At 48.3% G+C, this 12,085-nt stretch overlaps 1 long non-coding RNA gene across 1 annotated transcript; it reads left to right on the top strand.

Moving 5' to 3' along the window:
- The first annotated feature begins 4,591 nt into the window (after window positions 1-4,591).
- LOC122113511 lies at window positions 4,592-11,672 on the top strand. The gene is made up of 2 exons (XR_006148447.1): window positions 4,592-4,703; window positions 11,421-11,672. It is a non-coding gene; the product is annotated as an uncharacterized LOC122113511 (long non-coding RNA).
- The last annotated feature ends 413 nt before the right edge of the window (window positions 11,673-12,085 follow it).

Raw genomic sequence — 12,085 nt, forward strand, 5'->3', positions numbered from 1 at the left:
ATCTTAGCCTCTTGAATAACTAGAATTATTATAGGCATAAGCCATCAGTGCCTGGCTTGAATTCAGGTTTTTTTTTTTGTTGTTGTTGTTTGTTTGTTTTGCCAGACCTGGCGCTTGAACTCAGGGCCTGGGCACTGTCCCTGAGTTTTACTTACTCAATCAAGGCTAGCACTCTACCACTTGAAACACAGTACCACTCCTGGCTTTTACTGCTTATGTGGTACTGAGGAATCAAACCCAGAGTTTCATGCATGCTAGCAAACACTCTACCATTAAGCCACATTCCCAGCCCCTAGGCATTTATTTATTTATTATAAAAATTGAAGGACAAGCTGGTGGCTCATGCTTGTAATCCTAGCTATTCAGGATGGTAAGATCTGAGGATCAAGGTGTGAAGCCAGGCTGGGCAGGAAAATCTGTGAGACTCTTATTTCCAAATAGCTACCAGAAAACCAGAAGTAGCACTGTGGCTCAAAGTGGTAGAGCACTAGCCTTGAGCAAAAACAAACAAACAAACAACTGGGCTGGGAAGGTAGCTTAGTGGTAGAGTGCTTGCTTTGTATGCATGAGGCCCTGGGTTCGATTCCTCAGCACCACATAAGCAGAAAAAGCTGGAAGTGGTGCTGTGCTCAAGTGGAAGAGCACTAGCCTTGAGCTAAAGAGCTGAGGGACAGCGCCCAGGCCCAGAGTTCAGGCCCCAGAGCTGACAAAAAAAAAAAACTCTAAATATTCAAAGACAGTGCCCAGACCCTGAATTCCAGCCCCCCAGGACAGGCAGAGAGGGAGGAAGGAAGGAAGGAAGGGAGGGAGGGAGGGAGGAGAGGGGAAGGGAAGGGAGGGGAGGGAAAGAAAGAAAGAAAGAAAGAGAAAGGAAGGAAGGAAGGCTGAATTCAAACCCAGGCAGGCCTTCTGGACTCCAAGGAAGAAAGTCACCTTTTCTCTCCTGGCTTCAAGGCTTCACATCTCTTGACATGTACTCAGAGAAGGAAGGACCAACCAAACCTGGCATCAGGCCCCGCCACCCCCTCTCCAGGGCTGGAGGACATGACCTTTTAAGTGCATCCTCTCTGGCTGAGTTGGCAGACAAGCAGGCCAGCCAGGGACATGAGCGTCCTACTGTGTAATCATAAATCATCCCAGCCCCAGGTCCTGGCTGCTGGCTTCCTCCTGCAACTGGAAAACTCCTGTGCCTGCAGACAGCAGCAAGCATCTTTCCAAGCCAGGGGACACTTCCCTGGCACTGCCCTTCCAGGTTCCATGCTGGCCTGCAGTAGGAGGAGAGAACACCATGAATTCAGCAGGCAGGCATGGTGGCCCAGGCCAATGATCTCAGTACTCAGAAGGTTGAGGCAGGAGGATCTCAAATTCAGGTTCTACATGAGTTACATAGCAAGACCTTGTCTCAAAACAGAAAAAAAGGGGCTTGGTGCCAGTGGCATACACCTATAATTATACACCTATACATCTCTAATCCTAGCTGCTCAGGAGATCTGAGGATCATGGTTTGAAGCCAGCCCAGGCAGTAAAGTCTGTGAGACTCTTATCTCCAATTAACCACCAGAAAACCAGAAGTGGAGCTATGAATTAAGTAGTAGAGTGTCAGCTCTACAGCCAAAAAACTCAGGGATAGCACCCAGATCCTGGATTCAAGCTCCAACATTGGTACTTGTACATTTGCATGCACACACACAGATATTTTGAGAAACAATAGAACATATTCACATAACTTTTACTAGACATATTATTAAATATTGCTCCATTTCATTATTTAAGTGTTTGTTTTTTGTTGGTCGTGGGGCTTGAACTCTGGGCCTCCTGGGCACCATCCCTCCACATTTCAGCTCAAGGTGTGTGTGCTTTACCACTTGAGCCACAGCACCGCTCCCTATTTGTTTTGTGGGTTGTTGTTTTTTGGGTTTTTTTTGGTCAGTCATGGGTCTTGAACTCTGGACCTGGGTGCTGTTCCTCAGCTCTTCAGCTCAAGGCTAGCGCTCTACCACTTGAGCCATATTGCCACTTCTGGTTTTCTGAGTGGTTTATTGGAGATAAGAGTCTAATGGACTTTCCTGCCTGGCCTGGCTTTGAACCGTGATCCTCAGATCTCAGCCTACTGAATAGCTAGGATTACAGGCATAAGCCACTGGCACCTAGCTTTTTTAAGTGTTTTTGAGATATGGTTTTGCCTCCCCCTCATGAGGGCTGGGATTATGGTGTACAGCACTATACTTACCCCTCCTCCTCCTCCTCTTCCTCCTCCTCCTCCTCCTCCTCCTCCTTCTTTTTGCCATCATGGGGCTTGAACTTAAGGCCTGTGCATGGTCCCTGAGCTTTTTCCCTCAAGGCTAGTGCTGTACCAGTTGAACCACAGCTCCACTTCTGATTTTCTGGTAGTTAACTGGAAATAAGAGTCTCACAAACTTTCCTGCTTGGGCTGGCTTCAAACCATGATCCTGAGATCTCAGCCTCCTCAGTAGCCAGAATTACAGATGTGAGCCACTGGCTCCCAGATGTTCTGGGAGGATCTTTTCTAGAATAGAATTGCAGATCATTTAGAAGCCTAAATGCGAGTCTCCAGTGGTGGAGTCTGAGAATCAATGGTTTTTTAAAGCTCCCAGGGAGGGAGGGAGGGAGGGACGATTGCTGAAGGAGCCTAGTAGGCTAGGTAACTAAAAAGGAAGTGGCTATGGAACCTTCTGGAACTGGCTGGAAGGGCTAGGGAAGCTGGCATCTGCTGGCTCTGCAGAGGCAGCCAGCACTAATGCTTCGAGAGTCTAAATCCTACTTGGTCGTATAATGGGAATTGGCTGACGCAGCAGGCAGGGCAGAGCCTGGTCTGACCAAGGAGGGAGGCCTGATCTCCTCAGTGCCAGCTCCCTACTCTAGGGGAGTGTGGGGACAGACAAGGACAAGAAGTGCCCTCTTCCCTCAGGACTTCGTGTATGCTAGGCAATCACTCTACCAATTAAGCCACATTCTCAACCCCAAGAAAATTATTACCATGCCCTTGTCTCCCTCCATGATGCCCAGGCATAATGAGAAGGGATAGATGGTAAGAGAAGGATGGCCAGGGCACAGGAATAAGTGAGCTCTTACCACTACCACTTTTTCTAAGAAATGGATGTCCAAAGCTGGATATTGGTGGCTCATGGCTATAAGCCTAGCTATTCAGGAGGCTGAGACCTGAGAACCGTGGTTCAAAGCTACCCTGGGCAGGAAAGTTAGTGAGACTCTGGACATACACTAATTGTATGCAAAAGACACAATTAACCCCCTAAAAGCCAGAAGTGAAGCTGTGGCTCAAGTGGTAGAGCACTAGCCTTGAACAAAAGAAGTTCAAGCCCTAGGACTGGCACAAAAAGAAAGAAAAGAAAACAAGAAAGAAGACAGGCACTGGTGGCTTATGCCTGCAGTCCTAGCTACTCAAGGGTCTGAGATCTGAGGATTGTGGTTCAAAGCCAGCCTGGTAGAAAAATCTGTGAGACTCTTCTCTCCAATTAACCACTAAAATGCCAGAAGTAACACTGTGGTTCCAGTGGTAGAGTGCTACCCTTGAGCATAAAAGTTCAGAGACAGTGCCCAGGCCCTGGTTTAAACTCCCAAACTGGCATACTCTCTCTCTCTCTCTCTCTCTCTCTCTCTCTCTCTCTCTCTCTCTCACACACACACACACACACACACACACACACACACACACACACACAAGACATGGGAGAAACAGGAGTCCCTGTGTCCAAGGGACCACAAAAGGACATGGCTCATTGTGTTCCATTCTGGCATCAAATAGCCCCCCAAAATCACAGAAGGACAGAAAAGATCTTTCCATGGGTTAGGATGTCACTATTAACCTTGGCAAGTACAATTTTGGTGGGGCTGCTCCAAGGTGGCAGCCTGTTAGGCAAAAAAATAAATAAATAAAAATGAGGAATGATTTGTTTGGGGTGTGGTAGTACATGCCTGTAATCTCAGCTAGGTTGGGAGGCTAGGGCAGGAAGATCCTAGTCTGAAGCTGCTCCCAGAAGAAGTAAGTATGAGGCCCCATCTGTGAAAAAAAAAACTAAACCAAGGGCTGGGAAGGTGGCTCAGTGGTAGAGCACTTGCCTTGCATGCATGAGGCCCTGGGTTCGATACCTCAGCACTACATAAGCAAAAAAGAAAAAAGCCGGAAGTGGTGCTGTGGCTCAAGTGGTAGAGCGCTAGCCTTGAGCTGAAGCGCTGAGGGACAGCGCCCAGGCCCAGAGTTCAGGCCCCACGACCAGACCCAAAAACAAAACAAAAAACAACAACAACAAAAAACTAAACCAAGAGAAGGCTGGTGGGTGATGGCTGGGGTGACAGTAGGGGTGGGGGGACGGGGGAACATATGGCTCCATTCCAGTGATGGGGACCACAGTATGAGGAAGGGTTGGTGAGATAAAAGGGTTGTGTCATGGGTATTGGGGTACATGGAAGGGAGGTTCCTGTGAAACTGTAGCTCTAAGAAATGGCAGCTGAAGTCAGCTGCTGAGTCATGGCAGGAGGAGGGGAAGAGGCCAGAAAATATGCTCACTCCTGCAGGAGCCTCCTGAGGAAGTGGAAGAGAAGGCTGCCGGAGGACCGGACAGTGATCAGCAGGGCAGGGGGAGCCACAAGCTATGCCTCCTGCCACCCCATCCGCCCAGCTCTATGCATGAGCCTAGAGAAGCTCAAGGTCAGCCCATCTCAAGGTCAGTGATGGCATACAGGAAGCCCAACAGAGGGATTGGCTATGTGCTGGACCAGGTTGGGAGGGAGGAGGAGGTGGACAGAGATTGGAGAACTAGGGACACTGAAGAACAGGCAAGGGTGAGGGGTGATGCAGTAGGAGTGCCAGAGGCCCAGGAGAGGGGGAGTGTCTCAGTTCTGGAAGGTTCTGCAAGACCCTCCCTCTCCCCCGCATCCTTAGGGAGTGTGACCTGGCTGACATGGATATGGGATCCAATTCTGAGAAGATTCTCACTCTGAGAAGCTATAGCAAAGGATGCTGTGTCCTGTGGTTTAAAACTGGTGACTCCTCCTGCCCCCTAAGTAAGGCAGGACCCTAAACATTATATTCAGAATGTTGGGGCACCAGTGTTCATGCCTGTAATTCTAGCTACTTAGGAGGCTGAGATCTGAGGATCAAGGTTTGAAACCAGCTTGGGCAGGAAAGTCTGAGAGACTTCTTATCTCCAATGACCCAGCATAAAGCTGCTTTTTTGACATTTCTTTGTCCAGAGGCTCATGCAGGTGACTGAGAAACACCAGAGGTGGGGAGGGGCAGTGGATTCCATTGGATAAGCTGAGGCTACTTTGGGGGACCAAACCTAATCAAAGAGAGAAGCAACAATGAGGGAGAGAGAGAAAGAGAGAGGGGGGGAGAAGAAAAAGAGGGGAGGATGTGACAGAAGGACAGACAGGAAGACAGATTGTTTGAGATGGAGACGGGGGAGAAGGTGCTGAGCATGCTGGCCACAAGCCAAGAGTCATTCCGGAAGCTGCTGGGCTGGCCCCAATCATGACCAGATGAATGGCTGCTTTGGGAAGGCAGAGCCACCAGGCTTCTCTGGGCATAACCTGCCACGGAAAGCCCAACCCAGTGCTTCTGTTTCCCCAAAGCTAGGCTGAAGATGCCCTCAAGGGCTCCTTCAAGGGCAATACAAAGGTGTAGCTAGGCCTGCTTTGAGGTACAGACTCCAGTTTTGTCTCACTAACTGGGTAGTTTAGCACCAACTAAACAAATTTTAAAAAATTGGTGCTAGTACTGAGCCTTGAACTCAGGGCCTCACTATGTTGCTCAGCTTTTTTGTTCAAGGCTGGTGCTCTACCACTTGGGTTACACCTCCACTTTTGGCCTTTTGTTAGTTAATTGGCAGTAAGAGTTCCTTGGATTTGTCTGCTCAGGTTAGCTTTGAATCCAATTCTCAGGCTCCTGAGTAGCTAGAATTATAGGCATGAGTCACTAGCATCCCACTTCTTGAAGCTTTTTTTTTTTTTTTTTTAGCCGATTCTGGGGTTTAAACTCTGGTCCTGAGTGCTGTTACTGAGCCCTTTTTGTTCAAAGTAGCACTCTACCACTTGAGCCACAGCTCTACTTCTGGCTTTTTCTGTGATTTATTGGAGGTAAGAGTCTTACAACTTTCCTGCCTGGGCTAGCTTTAAACTGTGATCCTCAGATCTCAGCCTCCTGAGTAGCTAGGATTACAGGCATGAGCCACTGGCACTTAACAAGATCTTGATTCTTATCTGCAAAATGGGAATGACCACCCCAATCCTCAGGAAGTCAGACCAGGGTTCATCTTTGCCATGGACCTAGGCAAGTTGAGGCTAAGGAGAACCTGGCTCAAGTGGTAGAGCAATTATCTTTCCAGTAAGAACTCTAAATTCTATCCTACTATTGTGAAAACTTGGAGGTAACAAATGACCCCTCCACCAGCCCCTTTGGAGATACTTCAAAAATCTGGACAAGCAGTTGGGACTGAGAATGGGAGATAGTGAGAGTAGGCTGCGATTACAGCTCCCAAGGCTACACAAGTGATAAAAGCCCTACCAATTAAAGAATTAAGGGCTGGATGCCAGGGGCTCATGCCTGTAATCCTAGCTATTCAAGAGGCTGAGATCTAAGAATTGCAGTTCAAAGCCAGCACATGCAGGAAACTCTGTGAGACTCTTATCTCCAATTAATCACCAAAAAGGTGAGAAAGGGATTGTATAGCTCAAGTGGTAGAGTGCTAGCCTTAAGTGAAAAAGTTGAAGGAAGGTGCCCAGGCCCTGGGTTCAAGCCTCAGTATTGTAGTGCGTGCACGCTCGTGTGCGTGTGCGTGCGTGTGTGTGTGTGCGCACACACACACACACACACACACACACAACTTCAGTTTCCTCACTTGCAAAGTAAGGACAATTTTCACTTTCCAAGGTGCCCAGATGAACCAATTTAAACCAATTTTCCAGCAAAGTCCCTGGCAAGCCCCACAGATGTATAAAGCTCAGCCACAGACGTGGGCTGTTACTAATAATACAGAGGCTGGACTCAAGCAGCTGCGGGCCCCCTTCTGCTTAGCCTGAATCAACTCCAATGTGGGCAGCAAGACTGTGGTGGGAAGAGAAACAAATGAGGATCCAGGTCTGCTTCTAGCCCGGCACGGGAGGCTCAAGCCTGTAACCCTACCTACTTGGGAAGCTGAGATCTGAGTATGGTGGTTCCAAGCCAGCCTGGGTAGCAAAGTCCATGAAACTCTTATGGCCAATAATCTCCCAAAGAAGTTGGAAGTGGAGCTGTGGCTCGAGTGGTACAGTGATATCCATCCTTCAGCTTATTTTTGCTGAAGGACAGCACCCAGGCCCAGAGTTTTAGTCTGTGCGCACACCCACAGATACACAGACACACACACAGACACACACACACAGAGGTCTGCCTCCAGTTTAGGGTGGGTGACCTCGGCAGGTTGGTTCTTTTTCTGAGCATCTGTCAGGGATAATAACCTTTGCTTGATTGACAGACAGGGTCAACTCTGAGGACCACACAGGCCCCATAATCGGCCTCTCCCGTTCCTGTTACTGAGGTGTCCATGCAGCTGGTGAAAACTCTCAGTGTAATAAGCACGTCTATGCGGGGCGGGAGTGGGAATAAGTCCGGCTTTTTTAGCGAATTAGCTTTGCAAATTTTATGAGGCCCTCTGAAAAACCAGAAGAGGTTCGGGCTCACTCCCGGGGGAGAGGGAGTGGCTTTCACCTTTGGCCCCGCCCTACCCGCACTCTGCAGTTCTCTGTGATTGGCTTCGCTGGTTCGGAGGATGTCCTATCAGGAGGCTTCCTCGGAGATCGGGGTGTGGCTTCGACTCCCACGCGGGGAAGCCGTACTTCCCCCATGTCCAGCCTGCGCCCAAGAGGTGACTCAGCAGGGGGGCGTGGCTCAATTGGGCCAGAAGGACCGGCCACGCCCAGGCCTGCAGGGGTCCACTGGACCTTTGTGGTTGATGGCCCAATAGCGGGCTGAGGTGGGAGGGCCTAGGCCTGGTTATCCTTTTCCTTCCTTCCTTCCTTCCTTCCTTCCTTCCTTCCTTCCTTCCTTCCTTCCTCCCTCCCACCCTCCCTCTCTCCCCACCTTCCTCTCCTCTCCACCTCCCTCCGCCCCTCACCTCCCTTCCTCCTTTTCCTTACTTGCTAATTTCTTCTCTTGGGGCTTGAACTCTGAGCCTGGGGACTGTCCCTGAACTTTTATGCTCAAGGTGAACACTCCCACTTGAACCACAGCTCCACTTTCTGTTTTTTGGTGATCAAATGGAGATGGACTCTCCTCCCACCCATTCTGGCTTTGAATCAAGATCTTCAGATGTCAGTCTCCTGAATAGCTAGGATTACAGGCAGGGTGCTACTGGGCACCCAGCTCTTATTTTTAACTTATTCCTCTGTGTGTGTGTGTATTGAAATTGAGCCCTCAGGCTTGAGTCTCACCCCCTAGTCCTTTTGCTTTTAGTTTTTCAGATAGGATCATGATACAAGTATGTCAGATGCCAGCCTAAGTCCTTGAACTGCCTACCTCCACTTCCTAGTAGCTGGGATTACATGTGTGTGCAACTCCACAGCACCTTTTTTTTTTCTTTGCTGGTCCTGGGGCTTGAGCCTCTTTGTGGTGAAGGCTAGCCCTCTACGAGTTGACCAGCAGCACCACTTCCAGCTTTTTTCTGAGTAGTTTATTGGAGATAAAAGAGTCTCATGAAGGGCTAGGAATGTGGCTTAGTGGTAGAGTGCTTGCCTAGCATGTATGATGCTCTGGGTTCTAGTCTTCAGCACCACACAAACAGAAGTTGGAAGTGGTGCTATAGCTCAAGTGGTAGAGTGCTAGCCTTGAGCAAAAGAAGCTCAGGGATAGCTCCCAGGCCCTGAGTTCAAGCCTCAGGATTGGGAAAAAAAATAAAAATATAAATTAAAGAGTCTCATCTACTTTCCTGCCCGGGCTGGCTTTGAACTGCAATCCTCAGATCTTACCCTCCAGAGTAGCTAGCATGACAGGCATGAGCCACCGGCCAGCCTTTAGATTTTTAAAGTAGTTGATAACACATCTTCTCTTGAAGGTCACCTCTGAACAATGCAAAGAACCTTGTATGTGAAGGCCTATTATGTGTGAGGTCCTGTGCACAAAACTGGGCACAATAGTACCTTCAAAGATAACCCCCCCCATCCTTCTACCCCTGGGCTAGCAGAGGTGGGGGGGAGGATACAGGCCAGATGGAGTCTCAAGTGCTAGCTGAGTGTGGTCATTTGGGAGAGAGGGGGAATTATAAGGCATGATGGGAGAACATGACCCAGGCCAGGAGGACTGGTTAGGTCAGTGAAGGCCTTGTAGAGGAAATGAAAGCTGAAACTTGAGGCTAAATAAGACAATTAAAGGGAAGGAGGAGAGGGAGATGTGTATTCCAGACAGACAGAACAGGGTGTGCAGAGGCCTGGGAAACAAGCCCAGACATTAGAGGAATTGAAAGTAGTTCAGTCTGGTTCTGTCCTGGCAGCAGGTGGCAAAGGAAGATGCTGAAGATGAAGATAGAACCAGACTGTATAGGACCTTTGTAAACTGAGCTAAGGAGTTGAGGATGATCACTAGGGAGCCATGGCAGAGGTTTAAGCGGGGGAGTGGCACCATCAGCTTTGTCAACAAAAAGTTTATTGCTCCTATGGTATGGGGAATGGAATAGAGATAGAAATAGTCAAGGTAGGGGCTGGGAAGGTGGCTCAGTGGTAGACTGCTTGCCTTGCAAGCATGAGGCCCTGGGTTCGATTCCTCAGCACCACAGAAGCAGAAAAAGCCGGAAGTGGCGCTGTCGCCCAAGTGGTAGAGTGCTAACTTTGAGCTGAAGAGCTGAGGGACAGCACCTAGGCCCAGAGTTCAGGCCCCACAACTGACAAAAAAAAAAGAAAAAGAAAAGAAAGAAAGAAAGCAAAAGAAAAAGTCAGAAATTTGGGGGTGAGGTGCTGATGGCTCATGCCTGTAATCCTAGCTACTCAGGGAGCTGAGATCTGAGGATCATGGCTCAAATCCATCATAGGCAGGAAAATTTGTGAGACTCTTATCTGCAATTGACTAGGAAAAAGCCCTAAGTGGAGCTGTGGTTCAAAAAGTATAGTGACAGCTTTTTTTTTTTGGTCAGTCATGGGGCTTGAACTCAGAGCCTGGGCACTGTCCTGAGCTCTTTATGCTCAAGGCTAGTGCTTTACCACTTTGAGCCACAGTTACTCTTCCAATTTTCTGGTGGTTAGTTGGAGATCAGTGTCTCACAGACTTTCCTGCCTGGGCTGGCTTTAAACCTCAATCCTCAGATCTCAGCCTCCTGAGTAACTAGGATTACAGGCAGGAACACCTGCCCTAGTGCCAACTATTTTGCTCAAGAGAGAGTGTTCAAGCCCTAAGTCCAAGCTCCAAGACCAGCACAGAAAAGAGAGAGAGACAGAGACAGAGAGAGACAGAGAGAGAGAGAGAGAGGGGAAAGAAAGAAGGAAATCAGTCATGCACTGGTGACTCATGCCTATAATCCTAGCTACTCAGGAGGCTGAGATCTGAGGATTGCAGTTTGAAGCCAGCCCGAGAAGGAAAATTTATGAGACTCTTATCTCCAATAAACTTTTCAAAAAAGGTCAAGTGGTACTGTGCCTCAGGTGGTAAGAGTGTTAGCCTTGAGCAATAGAGGCTAAGGGATAACACCCAGGTTCCGAGTTCAAGCCCCAGAACTTGCAAAAGAAAAGAAGAAACCAAAATACATCAGAGGGCTCTGCTTCACTGTCAAGCCTGTAATCCTAGCTATTCAGGAGCCTGAGATCTGAGGATTGCTGTTCAAAGCCAGCCCAGTCAAGAAAGTCCATGAGACTCTTATCTCCAATAAACCACTCAGAAAACCAGAAGTGGTGCTGTGGCTCAAGTGCTAGAGCATTAGCCTTGAGCTGAAGAGCTGAGGACCAGCGTTCAGACCCAGAGTTCAAGCCCTACCACTGACAAAAAAAAAAAAAAAAAAAGAGAGAGAGAATATGGTTAAACTGGGCTCATGCCTGTAATCCTCGCTACTCAGGAGGCTGAGATCTGAGGATTGCGGTTCAAAGTCAGCCTGGGCAGAAAAGGCAATGAGACTCTTATCTCCAATTAACCACCAGAAAATCAAAAGTGGCACTATGGCTCAAGTGGTAGAGCACTAGCCTTGAACTGAAGAGCTCAGGGACAGTGCCCAGGCCCAGAGTTCAAGCTCCATGACTGACCAAAAAAAAAAAAAAGTTTAGCTGCAGATGTAGCTTCATGATACAGAGCTTGGCTAGCATGCACAATATTCCAGGTTTAATCCCCAATATCCTAAAACAATGCTTGCCTAACATTCATTAATCCCTTTGCCAGACTTCGACATAATCCTCCCAATTCTTAAGCATTTTTTCTCTAATTCCTCCAGCTTTCATCTCTCTGATGACACTGTGGGTATCAAGAATCTCCCTGACAAATGGAAACAGAGCTATTGTTGCCAGTAGCTGATGGAATTGGAAAAATGGAAGCCAAAGTATCCATCTCACTCTCTGGCCAGGTGCTAGGAGCCAGGTTTGAAGACAGAGAGGCGGAATAGTCCCCAAGGATATCCTAATACATCCTATACATCCTAATCTCTCCTTCAAGCCTGTGCTGTGAATATATTCCTTTATGTGGCTAATGTGATTCTGCAGAGATGATTAAGTTAAGCATCTTGAGACAAGATGATGGTCCTGGATTATCTAAATGCATTTAACATAATCACCGGAGAGCTTAACAGATGAAAAGAGGGGAAGGGGGTAGTTCATTGGTATAACACAAGTTCCTGTATCTGTCCCCAGTGTTGAAAAAAAAAAAAAGAAAGAAAGAAAGAAAAAGAAAAAGATACGGCCAGGTGCCTGTGGCTCACACCTGTAATTCTAGCTACTGAGGACGCTGAGATCTGAGCATCATATTTCCAAGCCAGCCCTGGCAAGAAAATCCATGACACTCTTATCTCCAATTAACCACCAAAACCAGAAGTGGAGTTGTGGCTTAAGTGGTAGAGCACCGGCTTTGTGCAAAGAAGTCAAGCAAGAGGGCCAGGAATGTGTC

The sequence above is a fragment of the Dipodomys spectabilis genome, unplaced genomic scaffold, assembly GCF_019054845.1.
Source record: "Dipodomys spectabilis isolate Male_0828 unplaced genomic scaffold, ASM1905484v1 ptg000098l, whole genome shotgun sequence".
NCBI lineage: Eukaryota > Metazoa > Chordata > Mammalia > Rodentia > Heteromyidae > Dipodomys > Dipodomys spectabilis.